Source organism: Setaria viridis, chromosome 1 (assembly GCF_005286985.2).
Source record: "Setaria viridis chromosome 1, Setaria_viridis_v4.0, whole genome shotgun sequence".
Taxonomy (NCBI): Eukaryota; Viridiplantae; Streptophyta; class Magnoliopsida; order Poales; family Poaceae; genus Setaria; species Setaria viridis.
The window spans coordinates 12828997-12838498 of NC_048263.2; positions in this window are offsets into that span (position 1 = coordinate 12828997).

A 9502-nucleotide genomic window follows, 5' to 3' on the forward strand; every position below is an offset into this window, starting at 1 on the left:
ATCCGACTACGACGAGCGAACCCGAAGCGCCAATGCAATCGCTGAACCAACTCCCTGTGGTTACCAACCTTGCCAGCGCAAGATCAGCCTGATCACGAAGATCGATTCCTGTCCGCAATCGAAGAACGAACAAGAAAAAGAGGCGAGCAATCTAAATATCACTCGAAGGTGGAGTTCTGAATCACACAAGGACAGTGCGTATTTGCGCGTGTTCGAGAGTAGCTAAAGCTAGATGTAAAACAAAACTCAAGTCTGGAAATAAACATAGACTCTATCTAAATAGAGGAGAGGAGGGGGCGCAGCCCCTAGCGGCCAAGAGGGGGCGTGCGACCAGGAAGGGCGCGCGGCAAGGAGGGGGGGGCGTGCATGCCCTTGGCGCCCAACCCTAGGCGCCCACACATGGGCCTCCTATTGGGCCAGCTTCTATTCTTCTGGGCCTTCATTCTTTAGTAGCATGACGAAGGTCAAGTCTCTCGCACGGGCCCGGGTAATTGGCCCAGAAGGTGGCGCCTGGGGTGGAGGATGATCTGGTGGTGCTGGAGAAGGTGCTACTGGTGTAGATGTATCCGTGTTGTAGTTGGTGTCCTCATCATCCTCCCCTTCTTGAACTGAAGTCGTCCTCGACGGCAACTCCTCATCTTCGCCCGCATACGGTTTCAAATCTGCAACATTAAAACTAGTGGAAACACCAAACTCCGCAGGCAGGTCAAGGATGTAAGCATTATCATTAATCTTGGTTAGCACTTTAAAAGGACCAGCAGCACGAGGCATCAATTTATAACGGCGCAAGTTAGGAAAACGATCATTTCTCAAATGCAACCAAACCATATCACCAGGTTCAAAAGTAACAAGTTTTCGGCCTTTATTACCAGCAACCTAATATTTAGCATTAGCAGCAGCAATGTTTTGTTGAGTTTGTTCATGCAGGTTAACCATTTGTGCAACATGTGCAACAGCATCTATATGTGGGGCCTCCCCAGCAGCAAGCGGAAACAGATCAATAGGCGCCTGAGGAATGTAACCATAAACAATATGAAAAGGGCACATCTTTGTAGAAGAATGCGTTGCATGATTATAAGCAAACTCAACATGAGGCAAGCAATCCTCCCAATGTTTCAAATTTTTGTCTAAAACAGCCCTAAGCATGGTTGACAAAGTGCGATTAACCACCTCAGTTTGTCCATCGGTCTGAGGGTGACAAGTTGTGCTAAACAATAATTTAGTTCCCAATTTATTCCACAGAGATCTCCAAAAATAGCTGAGAAATTTAGCATCACGATCAGAGACTATTGTATTCGGAATACCATGCAAACGAATAATCTCTCTAAAGAACAATTCAGCAATATTGCTAGCATCATCAGTTTTATGACAGGGAATGAAATGAGCCATTTTGGAGAATCTATCAACAACCACAAAAATGTTATCCCTCCCCTTCTTAGTTCTAGGCAATCCCAAAACAAAGTCTATAGAAATATCAAGCCAAGGGGAAGTAGGAACAGGCAATGGCATATACAAACCATGGTTGCTCAATTGTGACTTAGCTTTCTAACGAGTAGTGCAGCGTGCAACAAGGCGCTCAACATCACGGCGCATCCGGGGCCAAAAGAAGTGGGCGGCCAGCACCTCATACGTCTTGTAAACGCCAAAGTGGCCCATGAGACCACCTCCATGTGCTTCCTGTAACAACAAAAGACGAACCGAGCTTGCTGGAACACACAGCTTGTTAGCGCGAAACAGGAACCCATCCTGCATGTGAAATTTGCCCCAAGGTTTGCCATCCATACAATGAACTAAGGCATCTTGAAAATTAGCATCGTTGACATATTGATCCTTCACAATTTGCAAGCCAAAGATTTTAAAATCTAACTGTGATAGCATGGTATAGCGACGAGACAAAGCATCAGCAATGACATTTTCCTTCCCGTTCTTGTGTTTAATAATGTAAGGGAAAGACTCGATGAATTCTACCCATTTAGCATGACGACGGTTCAGATTTGTTTGGGTACGAATATGTTTCAAAGCCTCATGATCAGAATGAATTATGAACTCGCGATGCCAAAGATAGTGCTGCCATGTTTGCAAAGTGCGCATTAGAGCATAAAGCTCCTTATCATAAGTAGAATAGCGCAGGCTAGCACCGCTTAACTTTTCACTAAAATAAGCAATCGGTTTTCCTTCTTGTAACAAAACAGCACCTAGCCCAATACCGCTAGCATCACATTCAAGCTCAAACACTTTATTAAAATCAGGCAATTACAAGAGGGGAGCATGCGTTAACTTATCTTGCAAAGTGTTGAACGTGACCTCCTACGAGTCACTCCAATCAAACGGAACACCTTTCTTTGTAAGCTCATGGAGAGGCACTGCAATGGAACTAAAATCACGGATGAACCGGCGGTAGAATCCTGCAAGTCCAAGAAAGCTTCGAATCTGTGTGACCGTCGTCGGTGTAGGCCACTCCCGAATGGCATCAATCTTGCTGCTATCCACCTCAATGCCCTGTGGAGTAATAACATAACCAAGAAACGATACACGTTGTGTGTAAAAAGTGCATTTTTCCATGTTAGCAAATAAGTGGGCAGCACGCAACGCGTCAAAAACAACACGCAAATGTCCTAAATGCTCTTCCATGGACTTGCTGTATAGGAGGATATCATCAAAATAAACAACGACAAACAATCCTATGAAGGGCCTCAGAACTTCATTCATCAAACGCATAAATGTGCTGGGAGCATTAGTCAATCCAAACGGCATAACCAACCATTCATATAACCCAAATTTCGTTTTAAAAGCCGTTTTCCATTCATCACCCAATTTCATTCGAATCTGATGGTAACCACTACGCAAACCAATCTTAGTGAAAATAATGGCACCATTAAGCTCATCTAGCATATCATCAAGGCGTGGTATAGGATATCGATAATGAATGGTGATGTTATTAATAGCACGACAATCGACACACATATGTCATGATCCATCTTTCTTTGGAACAAGTAACACAGGAACTGAGCAAGGGCTAAGAGACTCACGAATGTAACCCTTATCAAGCAACGCCTGCACCTAGCACTGAATCTCCTTTGTCTCATCCGGATTTGTACGGTACGGTGCACGGTTTGGAAGCTGTGCGCCGGGGATGAGGTTGATCTGGTGCTCAATGCCACGAAACGGTGGAAGACCCGGTGGCAAGTCTTTGGGAAAGACATCAGCGTAATCCTGCAAAAGGTTAGCAACCGCAGGGGGAATATCCAAAGATGGTGCATCATCAAGTGAAACGAGCATACAAGTGCATAGCAGGGCAAATGAGTATCGCGTAAATCAGCGAAATCAGCACGTGTAGCAAGTAAAACACGTGTTTTCAACTTGATCTCTAAATTAACAGAGGTTGATTGTGCAGGTTGTTTAGCAGCCTTCGCAGCTCGAGCAAGATCATCTTTAACAATTTGGTCAGGTGTCATTGGATGTATAATTATTTTCTGACCCTTAAACATAAAAGAATAATGATTCGAACGACCATGATGCAAGCTATCAGTATCATATTGCCAGGGTCGACCCAATAACAAAGAGCATGCTTCCATGAGAATAACATCACAATCGACAAAATCAGAATAAGCACCCATGGAGAAAGGGACACGCACCAACCGAGTTACTCTAAGTTTCCCACCATCATTAAGCCATTGAATGTGATATGGATGCAGATGCTTACGAGTGGGTAACGGCAACTTTTCGACCAACATGGTACTCGCCAGATTGTTGCAGCTGCCGCTGTCGATGATGATGCGAATCGACCGTTCCTGCACAACACCCTTTGTATGGAACAGAGTGTGTCGCTGATTCTTCTCGGGCGGGGCGACCTGTGTACTAAGAACACGCTACGCAACAAGACTTGCATACCTATCGGCGTTGGCCGGGTTGACATGTACCTCCTTAGCTGCATGGTCAGTGGTAAGCATCGCATGTTGAATATCTTTAGAATCACTAGTGGAAGAGTACTCACCATCGTCACGAATAAGCAAAGTGCGCTTGTTCGGACAGTCCCGAAACACGTGGCCAAATCCTTTGCAACGATGACACTGAATATCACGTGTATGGCCTGTGGGAGGAGCCGCGCCTGTGGAAGGGGCAGCGCTTGCAGGTTTGGCTGTTCTCTCGTGCGGTGTAGTGGTGGGCATGGGTGGCGCAGGGAGAGCGGGTGCGGAGTTGGATGTCGAGCTGCTTCCTGCAAAAGAGTTAGAATATGTCTTCGAGCGACGTCCCTGCACTTCACGTTCAGCTTTGCAAGCATATTCAAATAATGTTGTCATATCTGTATATTCTTTATAATCAAGTATATCCTGAATTTCGCGGTTCAAACCACCACGAAAACGTGCCATAGCAGTGTCATTTTCCTCCAATAACCCACAACGAATCATGCCTATTTGTAATTCCTGGTAATATTCCTCAACAGATTTGGAACCTTCCTGAAAACGCTGCATTTTATTAAGCAAATCTCGGGCATAATAAGAAGGCACAAATCTATGGCGCATAGCAGCTTTTAAGTGATCCCAGGTGGTTGGAATTGTATTGGGATGTTTGTGTTTATATTCACGCTACCAAATTAAAGCAAAATCAGTAAATTCACTAATAGCAGCTTTAACTTGAGAATTAGCAGGAATATCATGGCATGAAAATTTCTGTTCAACTTCTAATTCCCAATCAAGATATGCAGCAGGATCATATTTGCTATTAAAAGGTGGAATTTTAAATTTAATCTTGGAAAAAGGAATCATTACTGGGACGGCGTGGCACGCGGCGGGCACGGCCTCGGCGGTCGCCATCTTCCTATTCTGAGTCACCACCATAACCCTGCTGCAACTCTGTGACTGTTGTGTGCAATGCATCGAGTCGTGCCACAACTGTGTTGAGTGTGGCCTTAGCGACCGTCTGTGCGAGGTCTAGCTGATCGCACCGCTCGGTCGTCGAGGAGATCATCGAGTCCAGCCATTCATGAATCATCTGAATGTTCGCGACAAGCCCTTCAACTTGTGCCCGTATGCCCTGCAGCTGGTCATCCCCCGCGTCGACATCATCTGCCATGGTTAGCGCAAATACAATAACAAAACCGACGACAAAACAGGGGTGTAACGGCTCACAAGGGGCTCACACTATTGCTGTTATCAAATTCTTATCTGTTCTTACCACGCACACAGGGGCGAACTGCAACCAACCGGTGGAACTCGCGAAAGAGTGGAGGAGCGATTGCCTGGAGAAACAAAGTCTGCTCATCGCGAAAGGTTGCACTCAATTGAAGGATTAGCACAATCAAACAATAATACAAAGTTGAATTATAGTGCCAAACACGTAACAAAAGTTGCTGGTAACAAGTGAAACCGAAAATAACAGAGGCAGAGAAGCGGCAAAGGTGGAGAGGGCGCACCTCATTTTATTTTTATTTTTAGGGTGCCCCAAAACTGAGAATATGAATAAAATGACTCTGAAACAGCAAGTCACCACACACACTTTTTTTCAAAGTACAGGGGTATCTCTCTCTCTCTAGAGTAAGTTGGTGCGCGCGGCTAGGGGAAAGACGCGGCGTACCCAGGAGGAAGGGAAAAAAACGGCGCGCGTGACCGGATTGGCTTCCCTCTCCCGTGCGGATTGTCCTCTTTCTTTTTTTTTTGATTGCTGTCTTTCCTTTTTTTTTTGACTTGCCAAACACACAAGGCAGGGAGGAGAAGGCGATCAGGGGGGTGCGGCGCGGCTGCCTCATGATCCGGGGGAGGGCGGCGGCGTGCTAGGGTTCAAGACAACGGAAGGGGAAAAAAAGGTAAGAAAACACAAAGTAACCAGCAACAATTGATTCGGAAAGCACACAAATTCAACAACGCAAATTATTGAAAGAAGGTGCAAGGCTCAAAAGGGTTGCTAGGACAAGGATCTAACCTGAAAATAAATTTTTATTTGGTTTTTGTGGACTGTAGGAAGGGAAAAACACTCGATAAACTCACCGAGCAACCTGGAAAATTGATACCACTTGATAGAGTCGGAGTGCCCGATCTTTCGGTGAGTGGAGATAAATTCGACTTGGTGGAAGTAGACCCTCACGATCCGACTACGACGAGCGAACCCGAAGCGCCAATGCAATCTCTGAACCAACTCCCTGTGGTTACCAACCTTGCCAGCGCAAGATCAGCCTGATCACGAAGATCGATTCCTGTCTGCAATCGAAGAACGAACAAGAAAAAGAGGCGAGCAATCTAAATATCACTCGAAGGTGGAGTTCTGAATCACACAAGGACAGTGCGTATTTGCGCGTGTTCGAGAGTAGCTAAAGCTAGATGTAAAATAAAACTCAAGTCTGGAAATAAACATAGACTCTATCTAAATAGAGGAGAGGAGGGGGCGCAGCCCCTAGCGGCCAAGAGGGGGCGTGCGACCAGGAAGGGCGCGCGGTAAGGAGGGGGCGTGCGACCAGGAAGGACGCACGGCAAGGAGGGGGGGCGTGCATGCCCCTGGCGTCCAACCCTAGGCGCCCACACATGGGCCTCCTGTTGGGCCAGCTTCTATTCTTTTGGGCCTTCATTCTTTAGTAGCATGACGAAGGTCAACTCTCTCGCATGGGCCCGGGTAATTGGCCCAGAAGGTGGCGCCTGGGGTGGAGGATCATCTGGTGGCGCTGGAGAAGGTGCTGCTGGTGTAGATGTATCCGTGTTGTAGTTGGTGTCCTCATCAGTCACTCCCACTATGGCACTTTACTGCGTATCTCTCATGCACGCCTGCGTGAGAGCCTTCATCGCGGAGCCGTATCCGCATGTAAGCAGCGGTCAGAGTCCCATGGGGGTGCCGCTGCCTTCCCACTATGCCGTGCACCGTTGTCATGCGTCCTTATTGCCACCACTCCCCCGAGCATCACTCCCCATATGACGCGTGACTGCGCATCTCTCACACCACCGTGAGAGCTACCACCGTGAAGCCGTATCTGCATGCAGCACCGGTGAGCGGCCCATGACGGCGCCGCTGCCTTCCCACTATGCTGCGCACCACGCTTTCCACCACTTTGTCAGCGGATAAGGTGGAGAAGGAGAATGAAATGAGGGTTAGGGTTTCAGAGCTAGGGTCGACATGAGTTTTGTTCGGCTGCGGGACAGCCTTGACTGTCGATTTTGATCCAACGACTAAGATCGCACACAACATTAGTTGCACGAGGGGAGCACATGGCCCGATACGAAGTTAAGCCCTGTTTGGCATGGCTCTGGATCTAAACTCTAGCAACTCCAACAAAAATTTCAGCCAAACACCCTAGCTCCAAAACTTCATGGAGCTGTAGTGCAAATGGGGGTGGAGTTTTGTTGCATCTCTTTTGTAGCTCCAAAATCACCTCTTTTGAACCTCCTTGTGGAGTTGGTGGGTAATTACCCACCAATGCTACTGGTTACACAAAAAAGGTTTGATTCTATTTCTCCCGAGCCCCCGGTGCCGTGACTCCCTCCCTCCCGCACTATCGTCTTCCTCCTGCTGCCCCTCCCGACTGCTGCAGGCTGCCCGACCCCCACCACCCCTCCTGGCCGCCAGCCGGCCCCTCCTGCCACCCCTCCTGCCACCCCTCCCGATCGATTTGGAACGCGGCGGCGGTCAGGGCACGGGCCGTGAGCGTCGGGGCAGCTCGCTGGCTGCAGCGAGGAGAGACTTGGGGATCCCGACGATGGGAGCGCCGGGGCAAGGAAAAAAAAAGGAAGAAGAATATGGGGATAGATAGGATAACACATGGGGTTTGAATTGGGGGGAACAATGGCAATCCACACTTAAATCGGTTTTTTTGCGCTGAGAGCACTCTTCTAGCCAAACAGCCCATTTAGACCGCTCCAACTCCACCCAGAGCTGACTCCACCTGGAGTTTTGGAGTGAAGCATCTCCACCCAGACCTGGCTCTACCTGGAGTTTTGGAGTGGAGCAACTCCACCTAGAGCTGGGGACATGCTAAACAGGACCTAAAGAGTCAAGGCCCAAGTTTCTCGACCTAAGGCCAGTGCAGGAAGCAAGAACCAATAATGGGCTGGGAGCGGCGACTCCGGGGCAGAACTTCGATCTGCCGCCGATTCAGCCGGTTCCTTGCCTCTCCGGCGCCCTCGCTGGTGACGGAGGTGGTGGGGCTTGGTCAATCGGCGGTTGGTCGTGTTGATATACTACATAGTGAGGTAGGTCGTGTAGTTTAGAGTTCCCTGTGGATTTGATATACCCACCGGTTCTTTTGTCCCTCCGAGGTGCTTCCGGTGAAGACGATGGTGCTAGCGAGGATGGCCGTGGCTCAGTCTTCACCAGTACTTACCTTGTGAGGTATGTATAGTATTACACCTACTCGTGCAGCCGGGTTGGTGATTATGGATCCCCTTTCTGGGAATGCTGTTCGTCGATTGGGATTGGCATGTGGAGCGACAGGCGTCCGATCCCAGCTTCTACGACGAAGTGACGGCTATCAGCCGTATGCTGGAGCCATCGTCTCAAACGCACGTCATGGTCGGCATGCAACTCATTGGCTTTTCAAAAGTAAATGTTCTTCTTCGTCCAGATGGGAATCGGCCTTGAGCTTCATCCTTGGTAGAACAAGGCTGCGGCGGCAACGGTCGATGATAGCGGAGACCACCGGGAGCACCTGTTCACTTGAGCTTCAATGTAATTTGTTTTACTTTCACGGGTGCCTTCACAAGGGGCTTGATGTAATTTTCCTGTTATCTTTTTAATAAAATTCAACCCGGTGCAGTCAAAAAAAAAATAGTGGGCTGGGTTGAATTAGTCCTTGCTTGCGAAGTTTACTCGGCCATAGTTTTATTATTTTCTATTTCCTGGGCTGTATTTTCTATGGATTATAAGGTGACAGTGGACCGAACCATGTTAATACTAAATCCTATTTTGTGCAATATAATACGTTACTCTTTGTTTTCCATTTTTTCACTGATTTACACTTTTCTAATGGCCCAACAAATATGTAATGTCGTACCTTGTTTGTAAAGGTTGCAGATGAAAAATAATATCTGAGCCATTCAAAAGCAACAACTTACGACAATTGATTCATGAGTGATTAGTGCTTGAGGCTAATAGCAAATTGAAATTAATACTTTTATGGGAAACCAAACATCTTGGAGGTGCCGCCGTCGATCGAATTATCTCGGCAAGCTCGTCCAACGCCCAGGCGTAATGAATGGCCGTCGCCTCGTCGGGAAGCAGAACGGAGCGGATGCAACGGGATCAAGTACTCCAATAAACAGCGGAGGCAAGGCAGCATCGAACAGAGTCATGTCACGCACCGCGTTTCTTGACGCCACAAAAATAAATGAACGGATTAAAAGCATTCAACGCAGGACGTCGCTGGAGCCTGGAGGTAACAATTCCACAAGCAGGCTGCATAATAAGGTCCGATCCAAGCAACCAAACATAACAATTAGGAGGCCTAGGGCTACAGCATCTGCAATTCTGCATGCTATGGGGGCTAAATCCTACAGTCCATGCAACTTGGCAGGAAATTAAACAG